The sequence below is a fragment of the Neofelis nebulosa genome, chromosome 8 (genome assembly GCF_028018385.1).
Source record: "Neofelis nebulosa isolate mNeoNeb1 chromosome 8, mNeoNeb1.pri, whole genome shotgun sequence".
In the NCBI taxonomy this organism is placed as follows: Eukaryota; Metazoa; Chordata; class Mammalia; order Carnivora; family Felidae; genus Neofelis; species Neofelis nebulosa.
Genome location: NC_080789.1, coordinates 91,617,309 through 91,644,804, shown reverse-complemented (window position 1 = coordinate 91,644,804; position 27,496 = coordinate 91,617,309). Strand labels below are relative to the sequence as shown.

Here is a 27,496-nt window from a genome sequence, read left to right as displayed (position 1 = left end):
TTTTTTTTTTCAAATGACTTAGATTTAATCATCGGAAGCAAACTAAGTGGAAAGCTTACAATAGAGAGGAATTACGTGTCAGCGCCTTTTGCGAACCGAGCTGGGACAGAAGGGGGCCGGGGCCGCCCCTCAACCTGATCCCCTCCAAACAAAGACATCCAGTGTCCCTGGCAGTCTGGCTCAGGGAAGAGGGAGCCTGTGCTGGCTCTGTGCGTTGAGGCCGCCTTGCCCACCACTCACTCCTGGCCGCCATCGGGGGCCCCGCCCTGCCGGCTCTGGTCGTCACCCTTCTTCTTGTGCCCGGAGACGATGTCATCAATCCGCAGTAGCAGAACTGCCGTCTCCACTGCTGTCTTGTAGGTCTGCAGCTTGACAGCCAGGGGCTCCCAGATGCCCAGCTCCCTCATGTCCACCAGAGTGCCGGTCTCCCCGTTCACACCCCAGGTCTCACAGCCCTCCTGGGTGTGCTTGGCCCAAAGGGAGGTAAGCAGACGAATGGTGCTGGCCCCACAGTTCTGGATGAGGGTATGAGGAATGACCTCTAGGGCCTGGGCCACAGCCCTGTAGGCCACTGCTCCACACCGGTCATGGCCTTGGACTTTTCTGTCAAAGCCTGGGCCACGGCCATCTCAGAGGCCCCGCCCCCGGGGACCAGCTGGGGATCCAGGAGGACGTTGCGGCACACCTGCATGGCGTCCTGGAGGTTGCGCTCCACTTCTGAGAGAAGTGATTTTCTGTGATTATCTGTTAAGTTTCTCAAATTCCACATATGAGTGAAATCATGTGGTATCTGTCTTTCTCTGACTGACTTATTTCTCTTAGCATAATACTCTCCAGTTCCATCCATGTTGTTGCAAATGGCAAGATTTCATTCTTTTTTATCCCCAAGTAGTATTCTGGTGTGTGTGTGTGTGTGTGTGTGTGTGTGTGTGTGTGTGTACACACACACCATATCTTCTTAATCCATTCATCACTTGATGGACATGTGGGCTCTTTCCATAATTTCGCTGTTGTTGAAAGAGCTGCTATAAACGTTGGGGTACATGTGCCCCTTAGAATCAGGACTCCTATATTCTTTGGATAAATTCCTAGTAGCACTATTGCTGGGTCATAGGGTAATTCTATTTTTAATTTTTTTGAGAAACCTCCACACTGTTTTCCAGAATGACTACACCAGTTTGCATTCCCACCAACAGTGCAAGAGGGTTCCCCTTTCTCCACATCCTTGCTAGCATCTGTTGTTCCCTGAGTAGTAAATTTTAGCCATCCTGACTGAACTGAGATGATAGCTCAATGAGGGTTTGATTTGTATTTCCCTGAAGATGAGCAGTGTCGACCATCTTCATGTGTCTGTTAGCCATCTGAATGTCTTTTTGGAAAAGTGTCTATTCATGTCTTCTGCCCATTTCGTTACTGGATTATTGGTTTTTTGGGTGTTGAATTTGCTAAGTTCTTTATAGATTTTTGATACTAACCCTTTATCTGATATGTCATTTGCAAATATTTTCTCCAATTCCGTTGGTTGTGTTTTAGTTTTGCTGATTGTTTCCTTTGCTGTGCAGAAGATTTTTTTTATCTTGATGAGGTCCCGATAGTTCATTTTTGCTTTTATTTCCCTGGCCTTTGGAGACTTGTCAAGTAAGAAGTTGCTATGGCCGAGATCAAAGAGGTTGTTGCCTGTTTTCTACCATAGTATTTTGATGGTTTCCTGTCTCGCATTTAGGTCTTCCATCCATTTTGAATTTATTTTTTAGTATGGTGTAAGAAAGCGGTCCAGTTTCATTCTTCTGCATATTGCTGTCCATTTCTCCCAGCACTCTTTGCTGCAGAGACTTTTTTCAATTGGATATTCTTTCCTGCTTTGTCAAAGATAAGTTGGCCATATATTCGTGGGTCCATATCTGGGTTCTCTATTCTATTCCATTGGTCTATGTGTCTGATTTTGTGCCAGTACCATACTGTCTTGATGATGACAGCTTTGTAGTACAGGCTAAAGTCCAGGATTGTGATGCCTCCAGCTTTGGTTTTCTTTTTCAGGATTACTTTGGCTCCTCAGGGTCTTTTGTGGTTCCATACAAATTGTAGGATTGCTTGTTCTAACTCTGTAAAGAATGCTGCTCTTGTGATTGGGATTGCATTGAATGTGTAGATTGCTTTGGGTAGCATAAACATTTTAACAATATTTGTTCTTCCAATCCATGAACATGGAACGTTTTTCCAATTCTTTATGTCTTCTTCAATTTCTTTCATAAGCTTTCTACAGTTTTCAGTGTAAAGATCTTTTACCTCTTTGGTTAGGTTTATTCCTAGGTATTTTATGGTTTTTCATGCAATTGTAAAAGGGACAGATTCCCTGCATTTTCCATGTAGAGTATCATGTCATCTGAGAAAAGTGAAATCTTGACTTCTTCTTTGCCAATTTGGATGCCATTCATATTATTTTGTTGTCTGAATGTTGAAGCTATGACTTCCAACACTATGTTAAACAACAGAGGTAAAAGTGAGATCCCTGTGGTGTTCCTGATCTCAGGGGGCAAGCTCTCGGTTTTCCTCACTGAGGACGTTACTAGCTGTGGGATTTTCATATATGGCTTTTATGATATTAAAGTATGTTCCTTCTATCTCGACTTTCTTGAGGGTCTTCATTAAGAAAGGATGCTGTATTTTGTCAAATCCTTTTTCTGCATCTATTGGCAGGATCATATGGTTCTTATCTTTTCTTCTATTAATGTGATGTATCATATTGATTGATTTGTGAATATTGAACCAGCCCTGCAGCACAGAAATGAATCCTACTTGGTCATAGTGAATAATTCTTTTAATATACTGTTGAATTTGATTTGCTAGTATCTTGTTGAGAATTTTTGCATCCATATTTGTCAGGGATATTGTCCCATAATTCTCCTTTCTAGTGAGGTCTCTGGTTTTGGAATCAAGGTAATGCTGGCTTCATAGAATGAGTCTGGAAGCTTTCCTTCCATTTATATTTTTTGGAACAGCTTGAGAAGAATAGGTATTAACTCTGCTTTAAATCTGGTAGAATTCCCCTGGGAATCTATCTAGCCCAGGACTCTTATTTTTTGGGAGATTTTTGATAACCAATTCCATTTCTTTGCTGGTTATGTGTCTGTTCAAATAGTCTATTCCTTCCCTTTTGAGTTTTTGGCAGTGTGTGTGTCTAGGAATTTTTCCATTTCTTCTAGATTGTCCAGTTTTCTGGCATATTATTTTTCATAGTATTCTGTAGTAATTTTCTGTATTTCTGTGGTGTTGGTTGTGGTCTCTCCTCTTTTATTCATGATTTTATCTGAGTTCTCTCTCCTTTCTTTTTGATGTATCTGGCTATGGGGTTTATCAATCTTGTGTATTCTTTCAAAAAACCAGCTTTTAGATTCATTGATCTGGTCTATTGTGTTTTTTTATTTGATATTGTTTATTTCCACTGTAATCTTTATTCATCTTCCTTGGCTGGCTTTGGGCTTTCTTTGCTGCTGCCTTCCTAGCTCCTTTAGGTGTAAGGTTAGGTTGTGTATTTGGGACCTTTCTTGCTTCTTGAATTGTGATATATTTTCCTCTTAGGACTGCATTGGCTGCATCCCAAAGGGTTTTGACTATCAAGTTTTCATTTTCATTTGCTTCCATGTATATGTATATGTATGTGTGTGTGTATATATATATATATATATATATATATATATATATATATATATTTTAATTTCTTCTTCAATTTTCTGGTTGACCCATTCATTTTTTAGTAGGATGATCTTTAACCCCATGTATTTGGGGGCTTTCAAAATTTTGTCCTGTAGTTGATTTCAAGTTTCATAATGATATAATCTGAAAATATGCATAGTATTATCTCAGTCCTTTTATACTATTGAGAGCTGTTTTGTGACCCAGTATGTGATCTATTTTGGACAATGTTCCATGTGTACTCTAGAAGAATGTGTATTCTACTGCTTTAGGAGGAAAGTTCTGAATACATCTGATAAGTCCATCTGGTCCAATGTGTCATTCAGAGCACTGTTTCCTCACTGATTTTCTACCTAGATGATCTGTCCATTGCTGTAAGTGGAGTCCCCTACAATCATGATATTATTATCTATACATTTGTTTACGTTTGTGATTAATTGATTTATATATTTGGGTTCTTTCACATTGGGAGCATAAACATTTATAATTGTTACCTCTTCTTGATAGATAAGAGTTATCTTGACAGATAGACCCCTTAATTATGATACAATGCCCTTCTTCATCTCTTGTTATACTGTTTACTTTAAAATATAGTTTGTCTGATATAAGAATGGCTATTCTGGGTTTCTTTTGACATCCAGTAGCATATAGGTGGCTTTCCACCCCTCACTTTCAATCTGCCGGTGTCCTCAGGTCTAAAATAAGACTCTTGTAGACAGCATATAGATAGATCTTGTTATTTTTATCCACTTTGATACCCTATGTCTTTTAATTGGGGCATTTAGTCCATTTACATTCAGAGAGATTTTTGAAAGATACAGATTTAGTGTCATTGTATTATCTGTAGGTTTCATGCTTGTGGTAATGTCTCTGGGCCTTTGTAGTCTTTGCTGCTTTCCACTCACAGAGTTCCCCTTAGGATGTCCTGCAGGGATGGTTTAGTGGTCACGAACTCCTTTAGATTTTGTTTATCTTGGAAAGCCTTTATCTCTCTTTCTGTTCTGAAATGACAGTCTTGCTGGACAAAGGATTCTTGGTTGCATATTTTTCCTATTCAGCACATTGAATATTTCCTGCCACTCCCTTCTGGCCTGCCAAGTTTTAGTGGACTGGTATGCTACTACCCCCATGTATCTACCCTTGTAGGTTAAGGCCAATTTTTCCCTAGATGCTTTCAGAATTCTCTCTGTATCTTTGTATTTTGCCAGTTTCACTATGACATGTCACAATCTTGACCTGTTTTTGTTTATTTTGACAGGAAATCTCTGTGTCTCTTGGACTTGGAGGCCTATTTCCTTCCCCACATTAGGGAAATTCTCAGCTACAATTTGTTCAAGTAAACCTTCTCCCCTTTCTCTCACTCTTCTTCTGGAACTCCTATGATACAGATATTATTTAGTTTAATTGAATCACTTAACTCTTTAATTCTCCCCTTGTGGTCTAGTAACTTTCTTTCCCTCTTTTTTCAGCTTCATCATTTTCCATAATTTTATCCTCTATTTCACCTATTCTCTCCTCTGCTTCCTCTATCTTATTGTTACTGTGTCTAGTTTATTTTGCATCTCATTTGTAGCATTTCTTAATTCATCGTTACTATTTCTTAAGTCTTTGATCTTTGCAGTGATAGATTTTCTGCTGTTTTCTATGTGTTTTTTTTTTCAAGTCCAGCTATTAGTCTTTTGAATGTTATTCTAAGTTCTTGTTCAGATATATTGTTTACATCTGTCTTGAGGAATTCTCTGGCTTGTCATTTCTTCCTGGATTTTCTTTTGAGGAGAATTCTTCTGTTTCATCATTTTGGCTAGTTTTATGTCTTTTATGTGTTTTAATAGCTTGTTATGAGTCCTGCACCTGCAGGTACTACTATATTTAAAAGGGATCATACACTGTCCAGGGCCTGGAACTTCAGGAAGTGTTTTTTTTGGAATGTGTTGTGTTCTCTCTGTTGCATTTTGGCTGCTCTATCTGATTGGTCAGTCCATTGCAAAGCTCCTCCTTGCTTGTTGTGGTGGATTGTTTAGACCTTCCACCAGGTGTGCTTTGATTTGTTCGTTACTCTGGAAAAAAGGAAAGGGGTGGTGAAAAGACCAAACAGAGAATCAAAAAACTGTAAGGCTTAATCCAGAGAAAGAAAGAGGGAGATATAGAAAAGGTATAAAAAGAATAGAGTAAAATTGCCTGATTAAACAAACAAAACAGAGAAAAATATATCTGCTAAGAATTGACCAAAAATCAAATCAGAAACTATAAGACTGATTCCAAAGGAAAAAAAGGAAAGAATATAAAGAAAATGAAAAGAAAAGAAAAGAAGAGAGGAGAGGAGAGAAGAGACAGACTAACAGACAAAACCACAAGACAGTTGTCTACTCATGCCTGGGACCAGTGGCTGTGCTGGCCTGGAGGAGAGGCCATCTGGTTTCGTCATTGCCAGTCTCTCTCCAGTAAATAAAACGTTGCCAAGCTCAGAGGGTTTGGTGAATGCAGGTCCCTGGGGGCCTGTGCTGTTCTCTGAAGCCCCACCAGTTGGTGATGGGGAGGAAAATGGTGACACCCCAATATCTCCTCCCTCTCCTCCCTCTCCTCCCAGACCCCGTGGATGTCTCAAACCATGCCATTCAGGAAGCCCTCACAGAGTAGCAGGGACAGTTGGCTTGTCCTGCTCCACTGTCTCCCTCGCCTCTTAAGTGTTTGGTTGGGATTCAGCACCCGATGTCTTAAAGGGCTTTGCACTGCCTGGATGCTGTTCTGGGTTAGCACCACTTAGCCTTGCTGATATTGGGCCTTTGGCTGGTACCTGCAGTGTCTTTTGTTTTGGGGGAGGTGGGGCGGGGAAGGGCAATAAACCCTCTTGCCACAGCACTCGAGGAAAGAAAGTGTTCTCTTCCAAGGCACCTCTGAGATCGCTACCGTGCCCTGGGGCTGGCTTCTCTCCCCACAGGGCATGCACAAGGCTGGCTCTAGTCCCAAAAGACGTGTGCACTTTTGAAAACTCCAATCTTCAGCCTCTGAAGCTGCAAAATGGAAACTGGCACTCTCCCTATTTCTCATTACCTAGTCTGTGGTCCAGAGACGTTTTTCTCTTGTACTAACAATACCACAATTCCACAGCCTCTTTGTCTTTCCCTTTTGTCTTCTCACAGAAGGGGTTCCCTCTCCTCTGTGCCTCTGCCGTTTTATCTCCCCCAGTTCACGTACACACACTTTGGTCCCACCAAGCTGTCTCCCTCCACCTGTGGCAATTTTTCTGTTACTCCATAGCCTGATTTCTTGGGAGTTCCAAGTGATCTGACCTCAATACAGATGTGTTTGAGGAATGAGGAAAATCATGGTCCCCCTATTTATCCACCATCTTCAAAATATCCCTGGGATGGTTTTCTCAAAGTGCTAATCCTAGAAAGCAAGGAATGTCAAAGAAGCACTATAATATATTATATGAGCAGAATACAAAAATACACATACATTTATTTTAAAAGTTAAACACAACTGTTATGATCCTATGATTTTCAGCAATTTGAGCATAAAATGATACCTATTTCTATATTTATGTATCATGTATATATATTATATTAGGTATATTAACCTTAATTTCAACTGGAAGACAAATGTTGAGAATCAGGGAGCCAATAGGTTACAATAGATTGGGGCAATAATTCTTCTATCTCTAGTGCTTACTTTTTTAGTGATTATGTTGGTTATAGAATGTGGTTATGCTTTACTAATATTATTTTATGTAAGCCTCTAAAATAATTCTGGAAATCAGTACTAATATCTCACATTTATTGATTAGGATGACAAGTTAGGTAATACAGTCCTAGATCTCTTATGTAGGATGAATACATATCACATCTAAGCTTTACCACTTTCCTCTGTAAAGCATCGCAAAAACTTAAATTATCTGTAACTCCTCTCATATTTGGGGAGAGGATTAACTAATATATTGAAAGTACCTTAAAAAAGCAGGTGCATGTCAAACAGTATATAAGGATTTGCTTTTACTTCAATTACTTTGTGAGAAACAAAATTCTTATTGAGATATATAAAGTCTGGTTATAAAAGAAGCATCCATGTTCCACCAAAAAAATCAAGAAATATTTTGCGAAATGTTTTTTTTTTTCTCTACACTTATTTAAATGTTTTTTATCCTTTGATTTGTTAATGGGATGATTTTCTTTGATTGGTTTGTAAGATTAAGTGCATCTTAAATTCCTGAGATCCTGATATTCAGCCTAATTTAATAAAAATATAGTATTATTTTTTCCATTGCTATAGTCAGTTTGTTAGTGTCCATCTGTTACTCCGAGTAAATTATTTTTTCCTATTCTCTGGCTGATATGTGCATCTGTTTGTCATTGTTATCCTGCAGTTTCTCTGTGGTGTATCTGGGTGAGAAGTTTATTATTTTCTTCCTCCTTCTCATCCTTCTTCCCTCCCTCCCTCTCCCCCTCTCTATGTCTTTCACCTTGCTTGGGATTCAATGGAGTTCTTTAGTGTGTCAGTCAGTGTCTTTTTTTTTTTTTAATGTTTATTTTATTATTTTTGAGACAGAGAGAGACAGAGCATGAACGGGGGAGGGGCAGAGAGAGAGGGAGACACAGAATCGGAAGCAGGCTCCAGGCTCTGAGCCGTCAGCCCAGAGCCGGACGCGGGGCTCGAACTCACGGACCGTGAGATCGTGACCTGAGCCGAAGTTGGACGCTTAACGGACTGAGCCACCCAGGCGCCCCAGTCAGTGTCTTTAATAAGCTCTGTAGGCCCATCACAGGAGTGAATACGAGTTTACCTCTAATTCATCCTAAAATGGGAATCCTTTGGAGTCCCAGTTTAATGGAGGAAGTGTTTCCTATTCCTTTCCCTTGATGTTTTCAGACTTTTGTACCTGTGGTCATCATTCAGTTTAATATCTTAGTATGCGTTGCAAATGTTTTCAAGGCAAAAGAGGTTGCAGTGTTCTGCTTATTCTTCTAAGTTTCTATCTTTAACTAGAGGTTGGTTTAGTAATTTCTTACTATTTCTTACTATTATAGATGCCCCTAAATACTTTTGAGAATTCTTAAAATATTTCATCTACTATTGGTCATTTTTATTACCGGAACTCAGTGCTGCATCATTACCAGAAAAAGAAGCATTATTTAATCTAGTGTTCATCATTACTCAGCAATGTATCCTTAGAACATCTATTGTTCACCAAATATATATTACCTTCAACTGTTTTTTAAACAGCTATCATGTGCCAGACACTGTTTTGGATATGTGGGATATTTCAATGAACAGAAGAAACATACCTGTGCTCATGAGTTTACATTCTAACTTACCTTTGATATTTTAAAAAACTAAACTCTTTAAACTAATCTATCTAGGAAGGTAGATTAATCTTTGGGGAAACATGTTAACTATAAAGTGCTACTTTGAAAATTGCAAATGAAAAATAGATTTCCTACCTATTGTTATTTTTTTTTTTTACTTTCCACTTTGTGTGAATATTATTGGACAATCACATGAGAGCTCCAAGCTGCTCTCAATCGTAGTATAATTAAACTGGTTAATTTAGCTTGCAGAGTGATTTTTACTTTTAGGCTATTAAAAGAGCTTGATAAAGTGGTTTAGTTTTGCGGTCTTTTAAATTCTGATGTTTTCCTAAATTCAAGCTCTTCTGAACCTGCACAATATCTTTTTGTCCTGTCTCTTCCCTGGGGGTCTGCCAGGGTCTTTTGTATTGAGTTATAATAAATATTTTAATTATTTACTTCTTTTTGTTGTCTCTACATCTATTTATGCTTTTTTATTAGTCCTTTTTCTGTGTCTAGTTTGTGGTTTGTTTTTTTTTTTTCTTTACTTGACAACAACATTTTAAAATTGGTACTTGTTGTTGCTATTTGACCAGTCCTGTGCTTTCTATTTGTCCTTGTTTCTTTTTCACTACAATTGATTTTTAACCACCCAAAGATAAACTGTGACTTCCAACTGCACTGTGGCTCTAGTTGTTGCAATTCCTTCTTCGAAATGGCTGAGTGAGCAGAAGATGACTCAAATCATGAGCAGGAAGCAAATGATTTCTTCCCTCATGAATCTTTGGCTCAGCATTTGGCAAATTCTAGAGATGTTGAGGTATTTCCAATGGTCTCATTCTTCTGCTTTCCCTAGATTGTTCCAGCATTTATGATCAATCAGAACTTCATTGAAAGTCTCATCTTTTTTTGCTGCTCATCAATATGATCAAACTGGAAAAATCTGATAATATGTTTTAGGGGATAGTTGAGTTGCCAAGGAGGAAGAAAAATATGACCGAAGATAATTTTATTTTCAGACTTAAAGATCATCAGAGGACATACCATTTACAACAAACATTTTAAAAGAATTATTTAATAGAGATCTGACCACTGTTTTTTATTGCCTAAAGTAATATAGTTCAGGAAAAATATAATTTAATCCAGCATCAGGAAGCCTCATACTTCTTCTAGAATGTTAAAGGAAATCTCAGTTTTACATGATTGTATATTTTTTTATGCAGCTAATTTTTACTATCAGATCTTAATTTGGTCATATATGGAATGAAAGGTTTAAAATAGATGACTTCTATGATCCCTTAGAAGGATCTTTGCATATATATTTTAATATAGTAAAATTTACTGTCCTTTTCTTACAAATTCAGTCCTGTGAACTTTATTACATGTATAAGTTTATATACCCCCTCCTCATAATCAGGACGTAGAACAGTTTTAGCACCCCCAAAACTCTTCGTGCTACCTCTTAAAGATAGACCCTCTGCCACTCCCAGTTCGAGGAAATCACTAATCTCTCCATCCCTATATATTTGTCTTCTTGAAAATATCACATAAATTGAGTCATACAACATTTAACCATTTAAAGATTGGTTTCTCTCACTCAACATAATGACCTTGAAATTCAACTAAGTTGTGTGCATGCATAATATGGTCACTTTTTCTTTCTGAGTAGTATTCTGCTATCTGGATTTATGACAGTTTGTTTATTCACCCACTAAAGGGTATTTGGACTATTTAAGCTTGGGGCAATTATGAATGGAATTTTTTATAAGCACTTATGTGCAGGATTTAAAAAAAATAAAGTTTCATTTCTCTAGGGTAGATTGAGAGGAGAGAGATGCTGAGTCATACCGTATGTGTATATTTAATCTCATAAGAAACTGCCAAATCAATTTCTAGAGTGGCTGTATCATTTTGCATTTACACCAGTAATGTAGGAATGATAACGTCACTTTGAATTCTCACCAGCATTTGGTACTGTCAGAATTTCTAAAATTATCTATTCTAATGGACATTTAGTAGTATCATATCATGGTTTATATTTTCATGATGGCTCTATATTTGTCATCTGTATATCCTTTTTAGTGAAATGTTGGCTCATGTCTTTTGCCTATTTTCTAATTGGATTATTTGCCTTTTCACAGTTAAGTTTTTTTAGAGTTCTCTTTATACTAAGGATATACATCGATTTTTAGACATGTGACTTGTAAATATTTTATTTCAGTTAATAGCTTTTTTTTATTAAGACTATTTTTATAGTAGTCTGAGGTTCACAGAATAATGGAGAGAAAGTTACAGAGATTTCCCATATACCGTCTGTCTCCAATGTGCATGGCTTTGCTCATCATCAGTATTCCCACTAGTGAGATACATTTGGTACAATTGATGAACCTACACTGACACATAATGATTACCTAAAGTGAATATTGTACATTAGGATTAACTCTTGGTGTTGTACATTCTGTGGGTTTGCACATATATGCAATGACATGTATCCATCATTTTGGTATCATACAAAGTATTTTCATTACCCTAAAAATCCTTTGTACTAGCCTACTTATCTGGATTGTATGGAAAGAGCATATTTAGTTATAATAAACCACTAAATTATCCTCCAAAGTAACTGTCCCACTTGCATTTTCACTAACAATGAGGGAGAATTCCTTTTACTCCACATCCTTGCTAGCATTTAGTGTTGTCATGTCCCAAGTTTTGGCCATGACAATAGTTATGTTGTGGCATTTCATTGTTATTTTGTTTTCATTTGTATTTGCCTGATGAGACATGATGTAAAACATCTTTTCATATGCTTATTTGCTATCTGCATATCTTATTTGGCCAGGGAGTCTGTAAAAACCTTTGGCCCATTTTTCATTGGGTTGTTTGCTTCATTATTGCTGAGCTTAAAGTGTACTTTGCATATTTTGAATAACAGTACTCTATCAGATGTGCCTTTGGCAAATGTTTTCTTTCAGTCTTTGATTTGTTTGCTAATTCTCTTGACATTGTCTTTCACAGAGCAGACTTTTTTTTAATTTTAAGTCCTATTTTCATTCAAGGATCATGCCTTTGATGTTGTGTTTAAAAAATCATCACCATACATGAGTCAACCGGATAGTCTCCTATGTTATCTTCTAGAAGCTTTATAGTTTTGCATTTTACATTTAAGTTTGTGATTCATTTTTCAGTAAATTTTTATGAAAAACGTATGATATGTGTTTGGAATAATTTTTTTTGGCATTTGGATTTCCGATTATTCCAGCACCATTTGTTAAAATGTCTCTCTTTGCTCCATTGTATTGCCTTCGCTAGTTTGTCAAAGGTCAAGTGACTATATTTATATCAATCTATTTATGAGATCCCTATTCTACTTTACTGATCTATTTATTTATTCTTTTAGTTACTGTAGCTTCATAATAAGCCTTGAACCTGGGTACTGTCAGTAATCCAACTTTGTTCTCTTTCAATATTATGTTGGCTATTCTGAGTTTTTGTTTCTTGATGTAAACTTTAGAGTCAGTTTATTAATATCCATAAAATAACTTGTTAATATTTGGATTGGGATTGTATTGAATCTATATGGCAGGTTGGGGAGAACTGACATCTTGACAATACTGAGTTTTTCTATCTGGGAACATGGATTATCTCTCTCCATTTATTTAGTTCTTTTTCTTTAATTTTTAAAATATTTATTATTTATTTTTTTAAATATTTAATTAATTTATTTTTAATTTACATCCAAGTAGGTTAGCATATAGTGCAAAAATAATTTCAGAGTAGATTCCAGTGATTGATCCCCTATGTATAATACCCAGTGCTCATCCCAGCAAGTGTCTTCCTTAATGCCCCTTAACACTTGGCCTATCACCCCACCCAAAGCCCCTTCAGCCTCAGTTTTTCTCTGTATTCAAAAGTCTCTTTTGTTTTGTCCCCCTCCCTGTTTTTATATCGTTTTTGCTTCCCTTACCTTATATTCATTCGTTTTGTATCTTAAATTTCTCATATGAGTGAAGTCATATGATATTTGTCTTTCTCTGATTGACTTATTCACTTAGCATAATACCCTCTAGTTCCATCCACATAGTTGCAAATGGCAAGGTATCATTCTTTTTGATTGCTGAGTAATACTCCATTATATATATATATATATATATATATATATATATATATATACACACACACACACACACACACACACCACATCTTCTTTATCCATTAATCTGTCCATGGAAATTTGGGCTCTTTCCCTACTTTGGCTATTGTTGGTAGTGCTACTGTGAACATTGGGGTGCATGCGCCCCTTCAAAACAGCACACCTGAATCCCTTGGATATACACCTAGTAGTGCAATTGCTGGGTCGTAGGGTAGTTCTATTTTTAGTTTTTTGAGGAACCTCCATACTGTTTTCCAGAGTGACTGCACCAGCTTGCATTGCCACCAACAATGCAAAAGAGATCCTCTTTCTCCACATCCTTGCCAACATCTGTTGTTGCCTGAGTTGTTAATGTTACCATTCTGACAGGTGTGAGGTGGTATCTCATTGTGGTTTTTATTTGTATTTCCCTGATGATGAGTGATCTTGAGCATTTTTTCATGTGTCTATTAGCCATCTGGATGTCTTCTTTGGAAAAATGTCTATTTGTGTCTTGCCCATTTATTTACCAGATTATTGGTTTTATTGGGTGTTCAGTTTGGTAAGTCCTTTATAGATTTTTGATACTAACCCTTTATCTGATATGTCATTTACAAATATCTTGTCCCACTCCATTGGTTGCCTTTTAGTTTTGTTGATTTTTTTTCCTTCACTGCGCAGAAGCATTTTACTTTGATGAAGTCCCAATAGTTCATTTTTGCTTTTGTTTCCCTTGCCTCTGGAGATGTGTTGAGTAAGAAGTTGCTGCAGCCGAGGTCAAGAAGGTTTTTGCCTGCTTTCCCCTCTAGGATTTTGATGGCTTCCTGTCTTGCATTTAGGTCTTTTATCCGTTTTGAGTTTATTTTTGTGTATGGTGTAAAAACGTGGTCCAAGTTCACTTTTCTGCATATCACTGTCCAGTTTTCCCAACACCATTTGCTGAAGAGACTGCCTTTATTCCATCAGATATTCTTTTCTGCTTTGTCAAAATTAGTTGACCACATGTTTGTGGGTCCAATTCTGGGTTCTCTATACTGGTTTATTGATCCAAGTGTCTGTTTTTGCCAGTACCATACTGTCTTGATGATTACAGCTTTGAAATATAGTTTGAAGTCTGGGATTGTGATGCCTCCAAATTTGGTTTTCTTTTTCAAGATTACTTTGGCTACTTGGGGTCTTTTCTGGTTCCATACAAATTGTAGGATTGTTTGTTCTAGCTCTGTAAAGAATGCTGGTGCTCTTTTGATTGGGATTGCATTGAATGTGTAGATTGCTTTGGGTAGTATCCACATTTTAACAATATTTGTTCTTCCAATCCATGAGCATGGAATCTTTTTCCATTTCTTTGTGTCTTTTTCAATTTATTTCATAAGCCTTCTATAATTTTCAGTGTAAAGATCTTTTACCTCCTTGGTTAGGTTTATTCCTAGGTATTTTATGGTTTTTGATGCAATTATAAAAGGGATCAATTCCTTAATATTTCCTTCTGTCACTTCATTATTGGTGTATAGAAATGCAACAGATTTCTGTGCGTTGATTTTATATCCTGCAAATTTGTTGAATTCATAGATCATTCTAGCAGTTTTTTGGTGGAATCTTTTGGGTTTTCCATATAGAGTGTCATGTTGTCTGTGAAGAGTGCAAGTTTCACTTCCTCCTTGCTGATTTAGATGCCTTTTATTCCTAATGTTTACTTATTTTTGAGAGAGAGAGAGAGAGAGAGAGAGAACGTATTGGGGGGCAGGGGACAGACAGAGAGAGAGGGAGACACAGAATCCGAAGCAGGCTCCAGGCTCTGAGCTGTCAGCATAGAACTTGGTGCAGGGCTTGAACCCATGAACCATAAGATCATAACCTGAGCCAGACACATGCTTAACTGACTAAGTCATGTAGGTGCCCCTATTTAGTTCTTTGACCTCATTCATCAGAGTTTTTTGGTTTGTTTTTTTGCTCTTGTAAATCTTGCATATATTTTGTTAAATTTAGCCAGCCTATAGGAAAGCAATTGACTTACTTCTACCAAAGTGAAAGATTAGATCATCTGGTAGAATCAAGTCAAGCTCAGTTATTCTGAGGGTTTTATATGTCTATGAATATTTTTTTAAAACTTTGACCTTGGCTATATTTTTATTCAAATGGAAATATTCGAAGGTATGCAGACACAGTATTCCACATTAACAACAAAAGAATTTACTGTAGTTTTTCAACAAACCTTGCACATGAACTATTTTATTTTGTGTGTGTGTGTGTGTGTTAATATTTCTATATCTAAATGCTGTACTTTCTGAAACCAAAATATTTTTCTTGAATATTAAAATGCCTTTCAGAGTACATATACATAGAAAATGTGTAGAAACTTTTTGATGTTTGTGAGAGTTATATGGGCATGTGTGCATGCATGTGCATGTGTGTGTGATTTTCAAATTTCAAGCATTGTTGGTTTTCCTATTTATTTTAATTCAATTTCTAATTTAAAAAAATTCAATTCCATTGCTTCTATTGCTTTGAAAATGACTTTATTGGTTTTCGTGGGGGAGAATTTCTGTCTCTCAGATTGATTGATTTCAAAACCATACTTAAAACAGTAATGTTTTTAATCATTTTGTGCTTATTCATTAATACTCTAGAAATTTCTTATGTTATTTATTAGGGGATCTTGTGTACCTGTTCCTTTGAACAGTGTACATGAAATGGACAGATCAAGAATCTACGCTGCCTGAACAGTGTGTTTACAGTGTGTATTCTTGGAATTCCACTATCTAATGCTTTTTGCCAGAATGTGACTGTAGCATCCAATTTGGAGAACCACTTCACGCCTGCCATTTTTCCCATTATTTCTGTTTAAGTTGGCAGATGAGAATATTCTCTTTGGATATTTTCATTCAGCAACTTTGGATGCATGCAGATCTCAAATTACCATCTGTTTTATCAACAATTACCACTGAGTGAATCTGAGCAGCAGTTTCTTGCACCTGACTCATATGCCATTTTTCTATTACTAAGTTAAAGTTATACCTCAGTCTGGTCAAGTTCTCAATAATGTTGATGTTATTCAAATTAAATGTATTAGTTTTCCTATATATTCTATCAACTCTGAAGAATAATAAGTTGGAAATGATCCAATGTTTTCAACTCACCAACAAATAATATAAATTGCATTGGGCATATACATTTAAGAGTATAAAGTATGGCACCATAGTAGTCATATCTCAAATGACAGACTAACCTTGTTAAAAAGATGAATTAATAATAAAAAGTACTGAATAAACATGAATATAATAAACAGTAAAGAGTTAACTGATATGGATTAATAAATGATAATGCTAAACACAATTTTTATAGTACTATCTTCCAATAATTATATTGACACATAATTATTTGAATCTAAAAAGCCATAAAGTAATTATCAATCTAGTCAAAATTATATACAAAAATAGATTTCAAGTGTCAGGATAGTTCACATTAAGAGATACTATTATTTGTAAGCCTACAAATAATAGATGACAGGTTTTCAAGGGAAGAGAAAACAAATACATGATCTCTAAGGTTTAGAGAGAAATTTCAAAAAATTATATAGAGTAGGGACACCTGGATGGCTTGGTCGGTTAAGACTCTGACTTTGGCTCAGGTCATGATCTCACAGTTTGTAAGTTCGAGCCCCATGTCGGGCTCTGTGCTGACAGCTCAGAGCCTGGAGCCTGCTTTGGGTTCTGTGTCTCCCTCTCTCTCTGCTCTTCCCTGGCTTCCACTCTGTGTGTCTCTCCCTTTCTTTCTCAAAAATAAATAAACATTAAAAATTTTTAAAAATTATATACAGTATAGGTTAGATCATTTTAAAAGCTGTTATATTCTATAGACTACAAGTACATAAAAGAATAGTCAGGTTTACAAGGTAATCTCTGAAAAAGCTCACATCACCACATTTGCCTTACAGTCAACATATGAAGTACATGTATTTTCTTCTTTCTTCCTACCACCCAAACTCACTACTTTTACTATTATTTTGAATGCTTAAAAAATAGAGTTGACATGGAAATAAATTTCAGTATATATGCTGTCAGAGGTCTCAATGTGCATGGAACTAATATATTGCAATTAACCTATGCAGTCAAAATCAAAGATATGAAGCTAAACATAAAGTTTCAACAAATTTCATTTGTCTATCGTAATTGTCATATGCATAATAAAAACACTCAGTAAGATATATAGAAATTTGAGAAAGTGAATAACCATTTGCTGTCTTATTCCCTCTTAAGAAAATTGAAAATAATATTCTTAAAAATGATGTATTTATATGAAGCACAATTATATATAACAATGGAAAAGATTTGAGTGATGAGTTAAAACAAAAGTTTGATATCTGGGAACATAACATTCAAATTCAATATAGAAAGATCAGTTAAAACTACATTGATATTTATCACAAGGTATTTAAATGATAGGTAAGGGGCACCCAGGTGGTTGAGTTGGTTGAGCGTCCGACTTCGGCTCAGGTCATGATCTCATGGCTCCTGAGTTTGAGCCCCACGTTGGGCTCTGTGCTGACAGCTCAGAGCCTGGAGCCTGCTTCGGATTCTGTGTCTCCCTCTCTGTCTGCCCCTAACCCACTTGCATTCTGTCTCTGTCTCTCTCAAAACTAAATAAACATTACAAAAATTGATATGTAAAGTGAAGCAAAGTGGATTGACTTTGAATGACTTGGGCTTCAATGACTGGGAGTATAGGAATATAACCACTTGAGACAAAATATTTATCAAATTATTAACATTTCTTGTGAATTTCAATATCCCTTAATGTTCCTAAATTGAGGATAAAGAAATTTATAAATGAGGAGAAACACTTCCAGAATAATGGAATAGGGACCTTAAAAAGTTCACACTACTATAAAAGCAAAGAGAACACTTGTGAAAATTGTCAAAATCAACTTTATCAGAACTCTGCAATTAACCAAAAGGCTTCAACAAATTTGAGGAGCTATTATTTATGAGGAAGTACTTGAATATTGGTAAGTATAGCAAGCTTGGTGACATTTTAACTTGCCCCATTCCTATACCCTTTCTTCTGCAACATTATGACCTTCAAAACCAGCAGCATTGTAACCTTGGCAGTTGTGCAAACTAGCTTCTGAACAGCCACTAGAGAGGGCAGAAGGATTTGTAGTAAACCCAAGGCACTAGACACTAAAGATTAGCACTATAGGACCCATCAAGCAACTCCCCAGAAAAAGGACATTCATAGGATTTATCTTTATTTGGCCTGATTCAGTGTTCAAACAGTAATAATTCTATCACCAGGGTTTTGTCTAAAACAATCAGTGGTAATTGTTTAACTTCACAGCTGCCTGAGACACTGAAAGAAGTTGGAGCAAACAAGGTAATAGTAAAAAACTTGAGAGAATATGGGAAATCATCTATCTATAGAGATCTTTAAAAAATTCCAACATACTTCTGGGAATCTAGAAGGCTAAAATTATGTGCAAGAGTGTGTATATGCCTAGAAAAGTCTTAAGAAGATTTTAAATGTTGCCTCTGTTTTGCTTTGAGACTCTGCACAGGGAAGTGAAAGCTAAGGCAGTGTTTGTAAACTTCTGAAAAATTGATATGCCCCAACACACCCATAAAGTTGAACAGTAAAGAATGGGAGATATAGTGATTCAAGGCATTTAAGAATATCTTGTCCACTCTTTGGCTGTCCATTAAGCTAACAAAAACAAGACTTCAGTGACTGCAACACAACACAGAATACAGACCCTAGAGAAATACTTTAGGAAAGTCACTAAATAGCAACAATGTCAATAATAATAAAAAACAGCAACAATAACCTTAGTAGCCTAAGGTGGCAGGAGGGGGGGGGGGATCTGATTCTCACAGTTGCCACATTATATATTTCTTAATGTTTGTTTGTTTGTTGCATGCACAATGTTTGTTTGTTTGTCCCAAGCAGGCTCTGTGCCGTCAGCAAAGAGCCTTGAGTGGGGCTCGAACCCACAAACTGTGAGATCATGACTTGAGTCAAAATCAAGAGTTAGACACTCAGCCAATTGAGCCACCTAGGCACCCCCACATTATGTAATTTAAAATGCCCACTTCTCAAAAATAGTTATGATATACACAAATAAGCAGAACATAATGACTTACACAAAGAAAGGAAGAAAAGCATATCTTTCCAGAGGAAGCACAGATGCTGCACTCACAAAACAGAGACCTTAATCCAGCTGTTATAAATATGTTCAAAGACCTAAAGAAACTATGTCCAAAGAATTAAAACAAAGTATAGGCTGATGCTTCACCCCAAAGAGAATATGAACAAAATATATAAAATTGTTGTTTTATACAGCTTCATATATAAAGTCAGAAGTAAAAAAGAACAATGACTGAAGAGAAAAAAAATGACTAGGGTGTGTAATAGCAGACTTGAGCTTAGAGAAAAAGAAGCAGTGAACTTGAAGATATATCAATTGGAATTATTCAGTATAAGGAACAGAAAGAAGAATGAAGAAAAATTAACCAGAACTCATAGGCCTATCAAACATACTAATTTCTGCATAATGAAAATCTCTAAAGAAATACAGAGTAGAGAGAAAATTTGAAGAAATAGCAGAAATTGTGTCAAAGTTGATTATAAACATTATTGTACAAATCTAAGAACTAGGTACATATTAACCAAACTGTTGAAATTAGGAGTGTCTGGGTGGCTCAGTCAGGTAAACATTTGACTGCAGCAGAGGCTTTCTGCTGTCAGCACAGGGCTTGCTTTAGATCCTCTGTCACCCCTCTCTATGCATCTCCCCTGTTCTTTCTCTCTTTTTGTCTCTTTCAAAAATAAATAAATGTTAACCAAAAAACTATTGAAATCAATTAAAAAGAGAGAATCTTGAAAGAAAAATTACTTATCACTTACAAAGGAACCCAACAAGATTAAGATCTGACTTCTCATTGTAAACAACATGAGTCAGAGGCAGTAGGACAACAAAAACAAAGTGCTGGAATAAAATGATGCTCTACAAAAAATTCTTTATCCAGCAAGGTACTCCTTCAAAAATCAAGAAGAAATGAAGGCAGTCCCAGATAAACAAAAGTGAGTGAATTTAGTTTCCCACATCTGGAGATTGGAAGACCAAGATCAAGGTACTGGCAAAGTTGGTTACTAGTGAGGATCTCTCCTTAATTTTTAGTTAACTGCCTTCTCACTGTGTCCTCACATGGTCTTTTCATACACTTTTGATGTCTTTTGATCTTGATATAAGGACATCAGTTCTATAATGAATGAGAGACCCAAACTTAATACCTCATTTAACATTAATTAACCTCCTTAAGGACCTTTCTCCACATACAGACACATTAGAGCTTAGGGCTTCAACATATGGATATTGGAATACAACTCGGTCCATAACAGGGAGTGTCAGATCATTGGAAGGATAATCTTGCTTAGATTGTTTGGAACCTTGGAAGATGTACATTGTCTGTCTGTCTATGTATAAATCAAGACATAGGTAAAGGTTTCATATCAGTAACACATAGCTCTCTAAGCATTGATGCAGAGTCAAAAACAGATACAGGAGCCTGTAAATTTTCTGCTATCTTAGCCCTTTACAAGCTCTTATTATTAACATCCTAATGTGTCAAAGCACCAAAGTTGAGAATTGTTGTTCCACAATTCCAGCCTACTATTCATTCTGAATGTCTTTTTTAACACTCATTTATTTTTGAGAGAGCAAGAGAGAGAACAAGTGGGGGAAGGGCAGAGAGAGGGAGACAGAGGATCTGAAGCAGACTCCACGCTGTAAGTGCAGAGCCCTACTTGGGGCTTAAACTCACAAACTGTGAGATCATAACCTGAGCTGAAATCAAGAGTCAGCTGCTTAACCAGCTGAGCCACCAAGGCTCCCCATAGCCTACCAGTCATTCTCCTCAAGAGACTTGAATCATGGAGATGCGCCTTGGTGGTTCAGTTGGTTAAGCGTCCCACTTCAGCTCAGGTCATGATCTGGCAATTGGTGAGTTTGAGCCCCACATCAGGCTCTGTGCTGACGGCTCTGAGCCTGGAGCCTGCCTTGTACTCTGTGTCTCCCTCTCTCTCTGCCCCTCTACCACTCATGCTCAGTCTGTATCTCTCTCTCAAAATTAATAAACATTAAAAAAAGTAAAATAAATAAACTTGAATGATGGAAGTGATGTCAGCACCATGGTGGCATGAAACATCCTTCCTTTTTGTCCTTATTTTTTAAGTTTTTAAATTTATTTTTGAGAGAGATGGAGAGAGCAGGGCTGGGGGAGGGGCAGAGAGAAGCAAGAAGAGAGGGAGAATCCCAAGCAGGCTCCTGCAGTCAGTGTGCACAACCTGATGTGGGGCTCGAACTCATGAAACTGTAGCATCACAGCATGAGCTGAAGTCACGAGTCAGATGCTCAACTGACTGAGCCACTCAGGCACCCCCTGTTTTTAATAACGAAAATTTGACATCCATTAAAGAACAAAAGTGCCTCTGTGTGAGTTGTGGAACCCCACGCCATATGCCAAAGGACCTGGGAGACACCTATCCACCTGTGCATCAGATAGTAGGCAGGCATACCTTGGTATGGGCTGTAGAAATGGCAGGAGACTATGAACTAGCTTAAGCCCCTCTTGCACATGGTTGAGGAGCACCTGGAAATTCTAGTTTAGGTACACACACAGATGAGAGCTGCATGATAACCATAAAGCAGAACCCTTAGTGTATTCACAAAAGATAACAGAATTAGATCAAACAATCACAGAAATCACCAATTCACAAAGGTACACAGCAAGAGATGAAAAAAGGAAACTGGATCTACAAAACAACCAGAAAGTGATTAATAAGATGGCATAATAAGTCTCTTCATATCATTACTGCATATCATTAATTACTCTAAATGTAAATAGATTGAATTCTCCAACTAAAAGGCACAGAGTAGCTGTTTGAAAAAACAAAACAACAAAACAAACAAACCAAAAAACAAGACCCAACTATATACTGCCTAAAAGAGATTTACTGCAGCTTTAAAGACACACGTAGGCTTGAAATGAAGGGATGGAAAGAGATATTCTGTACAAGTAAAAACCAAAAGGAAATGAGGGTAGCTAAACTTACATCAGACAAATGGACTTTAAGTTATAAATCATAAGGGACAATGGTCATTATATAGTGATAAAGTAGTCACCTCAAGAAGGTATAACTATATATATATATATATATATATATATATATATATATATATAACACATTCCACAATAGAGCAACTAATTTTTAAGCAAATCTTAACAGATTTGAAGGAAGAAATAGAAAGACAACAATATAATAGTCATAGGGGATTTAAAATTTTTGGTTTTGTTTGTTTGTTTCTTTGTTTTGAGGGCAGGGGTAGGTGCAGAGAGAGAGAGGGAGAGAGAGAATCTCAAGAAGGCTCTGTGCTGTCAGCATGGAGCTCAACACAGGGCTTGAACTCATGAACTATGAGATCATGACCTGAGTCACGATCAAGAGTCAGATGCTTAACAGACTGAGCTACCCAGTCTCAATAGTAGGGGACTTTACTATTTCATGTTCAACTATGGAGAAATAATTCAGACATAAAAAGAAATGTTGGAAAAAGAAATGTTGGACTAGAACTATACTTTATACCAAAAGGTCATAATAGACATGTAGAGAACATTTCACCCAGCAGCAGATTACACGTTTTTGGTCAAGTGCACATGAAACATTCTCAGGAACAGATCATATGATAGACTACAAAGCACATCTTGGTAAATTTAAAAACACTGAGTTATACCAAATATCATTTTCTACCACAGTATTAAACAAAACTAGCAGTCAATAACAACGGGAAACATAAAAAAACTAATAACCATGTGGAAATTAAACAACACACTCTGAACATTAATGGATCAAAAAAGAAAGTAAAAGGGAAATGAATATATTTCAAGGGGAATCTAAAAATATCTCAAAACAAGTGAAAATGGAAACACGACCTACCAAAACCTACAGGATGCTATAAAAGCAATTCTAAGAGGGAAGTTTGAAGAGATAAACATATATATTAAGAAAACAAAGTCTCAAACAACCAACTTTACACCTCCGGAACTTGGAAAACAACAAACAAAACCCAAAATTAGCAGAAGAAAGGAAATAACAGAGATCAAAGTGGAAATAAGTGAAATGGAGAACAGAAAAACAATAGAAAACATGAGTGAAACTAAGAGATAGGCTTTTTTGAAAAGATAAACAAAACTGACAAAACTTTATGTAGGCTTAGTAAGAAAAAAGGAGAGAAGACTCAAATCAGAGATGAAAGAGGAGGCATTACAACAATTACCACAGAAATAAAAGAATCAAAAGAGATTTAATGATTATATGCAAAACATAAATCTAGAATGAAGGGATAAATTTCTAGAAACATAAAATGTACCAAAATGGAATTATGAAGAAATAGAAAAATTTGAGCGGACCAATAATGAATAAGGAGGTTAAATCAGTAATCAAAACTTCCCAGCACATAGAGGTCTAGTACCAGATAGTTTCAGTATTGATCCACTAATCATTTAAAGAAGAATTAATGCCAGTCCTTCTCAAACTCTTCCGAAAAATTGAAGAGGAAACACTCTGAAACTCATTTTATGAGGCTGACATTACCTGGATATCAAAGCCAAATAAGGACACCACAAGAAAGAAAACAATAAACCAATATCCCTGATGAATATAAATGCAAAACTTCTTAATAAAATACAAGCAAACCAAATTCAACAACACATTAAAAGGTCTGACATCATATTCAAGTGGGATTTATTCCTGGTATGCAAGGATGGTTCAACCTATAAGAATCAATTATGTGATATAGCACACATAATTTCACACATAATAGTGTGAAAAACAAAAATTATATGATTATCTCAGTAGATGCAGAAAAAGCATTTGACAAAATATAACACCCTTTCATGATAAAAACTCTCAACAAATTGGGTATAAAAGTTAAATACATAATAAAGGCCACACATAATAAACCCACAGCTAACATCATACTCAAGGGAAAGGTGGAAAGCTTTCCCTCTAAGAACAAAAGCAAAACAAGAATGCTCACTCTCACCACTTATTCAACATAGCACTGAAAATCCTGCATAGAACAATTAGGCAAGATAATAAAAACGGGCATCTAAATTAGAAAGGAAGAAGAACATTATTATCTTAAGCAAAGTCATTATTTTCAGATGACATGGGAAATATATCTTAAAGGCATATATATATATTATATATAATATATATATAATCATAAAGCTCCATTAAAAAGTGTTAGAACTAAACAATGTATCAGAAAAGTTGAAGGATACAAATCAGCATATAGTAATAGGTTTTATTTCTATACACTAGTGACATATTTGAAAAACAAAGAAAAGTTTCATTTACAATAGCACCAAAAACAAATATATACTAATAAGGTAACCAAGAAAATGAAATATCTGTGTAATGAAAACTGCAAAATTTATGAAAGAAATGGAAGTAAGACACAAATAGAAAGATATTCCATGTTCAAGGATTAGAAGAATTAATATTGTTAAACTGCCCATACTAACCAAAGTGATATGCAGATTCATTGCAATCACTATAAAAATTCCAATGGTATTTTTCACAGAAATAGAAGAAAAATCCTAAAACATGTAGTGCCACAAGGAACCCAAAGATCCAAAGCAACCTTGAGAAAGAAAAAACAAAGCAAGGGGCATTACACTTTATGATTTCAAACCACATTACAGTGATAGTAATCAAAATGGTATGGTACTGGCATAAAAACAGAAACATAGACCAATGCAATCGAATTGAGCCCAGAAGTAAACTAACATTCATGGTCATCTATGGTCAACTAACATTTAACAATGGATCCAAGTGAAGAAGAATAGACTCTTTAATAAATGGTGTTGGAAAAACTAGATAAACACATGCAAAAAAATGAAATTAGACCCATATCTTATAGCACTCACAAAAATTAGCTTGAAATCAATTAAAAGACTTAAACATAAGACCTGTAACCATAAAATTCTAGAAGTAAAAGTAGAGACAAAACTCTGACATTGTCCCTAGCAACATTTTTTTTTTTTTGATATGACACCAAAGTCAGAAACAGCAAAAGCAAAAATTAATGCATGGGACTACATCAGACTTAAAAGTGTCTGTGCTGCAAAGGAAATAGTCAACAAAATGAAAAGCTACATGTAGAATGGGAGAAAATATTTATGAACTATATATTGGATACAGGTTAATATCCAAAATATTTAAAGAACTCATGCAACTCAATAATAAAAAAAATCCAATTAAAAAAGAACACAGGAACGAATGAGACATTTTTCTGAAGAAGACATCCAAATGGCCCACAGGTGCATGAAAAGATGCTCAACCTCCATAATTATTAGGGAAATGCAAATCAAAACTACAAGAATATATATCATCTCACACTTGTGATAATGGATATCATCAAAAAGACAAGAGATAACAAATATTGGTAAGAATGTGGATAAAAGGAAAACCTTTTGCACTGTTTGTGTGAATGCAAACTGGTGCAGCCACTATGAAAACAGTATGGAGCTTCCTCAAAAAATTAAAAATAGAACCACCATATGTTTTATCAGTCCCACTTGTACCATATCTAAAGGAAATGACAATAGAATACTGAAAAGATACCTGCACCCTCATGTTTATTGTAACATTATTTACTATAACCAACAAACAGAAACAGCCTATGCCCATTAATGGATTAATGAATAAAGAAGATATGGTATTTATATACAATGAAATAGTATTCAGCCATGAGAAAAAAGGAGGTCCTGCTATTTGCAACAACATAGATGGACTTTGAGCACATTATGCTAAGTGAGATAATTCAGACACAGAAAGACAAGTAGTGTATGGTATCATACACTTATGGACTTTTAAAAAGCCAAACTGCTAGATATAAACAGTACAATCCCGTTACCAAGGACTGGGGAGTGGAGGAGATGGGGAGATGTGGAGATATTAGTCAAAGGGTACAAATTTGTAGTTAGAAGAGAAATACATTCTGGAGATCTAATGCACAGCACTGTGATTAGAGTCAACAATACTGTATTTCATACTTCAAAGGTTCTAAAAGACTAGATGTTAAATCTTCTCACCACAAAAAAGAAATGATAAGTGTGTGACGTGATGGGGGTCTTAGCTAAAACTATGCTGGTAATCATGTTACAGCACATAAGTCTAACGAATGAACACATTGCACATCCTAAAATTACACAGCATTAAATGTCAATTATATCGCAATTGTTTTAAAAGGTAAGATTATATATGTAAAACACCTAAAACAAAAGAAACTTGGATTATGTCATGAGGGAACTATAATGATACACTCTTTTTTGAAAATGTGTGTTTGTAAATATTTTTGTTTACATAATTTCCATTATATCAATATTTCTTAAAATGGTTAGAACCCACAGAATGCCAGAGAATATATTTGCAGGGCTTCATGATTAAGAAACACTATATTAAAATTTAATGGTTTTTATTTTGCATCTAAACCCACCACAAAGTCTGGCTAAGAAATTGAGTTACAGCAATCAGTTATAATTTGAGCCTCCTTATGATCCATGGTATTTAATAGTTACAGATATGGACAATCTGTACGCCATAGAAACCATGTCCATATACTCTCTAGTCTGATATATCTCCTGAATGATATTTCTTAGAAATTCATAATTTAAGGAAGTTATCAAATCTCCAGCTATAGTAAGAATAGCTCAAGGAGAAAAAGAAGCTTAAAATAAAGGAAACAATGAGGAAAAAGAAGAAAGAAATTGAAGTACAGGATCATAGCAAGAAATATAGAGGAAGCAATGCCTAGAGAAATTCTCTGAACTCTTGGAACACCTTGCATGCTAATAAGCTAAGCAGTTAGTGAGAAAACAATAGGAATATAAAGGGAAATATTCCAGGCATTCTTGCTTCTCTATTCATCATAGAGATTATTTCTTATTGGAGGCTAACTGGTTCTCCACAAAATTAGTTTGTAAAAATTTTCACATAATTTATATTTTCATAAAGGTCATTTTGAAATTTTAATAATGCAGTCTGTATGTTTTCAAATAAAATAATCTCTGTGTTGATTATTTGTTTCACTTCTTGGGTAAATCAAACTTTGTTCATTAACATTCAACATACCAATTATCAATTCAACAAAGAATCACCTACACTTTCCCGATTTATCATCATTGATCCTTTCTTCCACATAGTCATAGACAGTGTCTTCTTTGCCTATCCACTGAGAAAGACTTCTTGAATTTTCTGATGACTTTCCCTGGTGCAGCTTTTTAAAGTGCATCTCCACATACCTTTTGCATTTTCCCTGTTTTATTTC

General features: G+C 35.9%; 1 pseudogene; it reads right to left on the bottom strand.

Annotated features, from left to right (window-relative positions):
- Nucleotides 1-27,460, bottom strand: LOC131483876 (T-complex protein 1 subunit gamma-like; annotated as a pseudogene).
- Nucleotides 27,461-27,496: the final 36 nt, after the last annotated feature.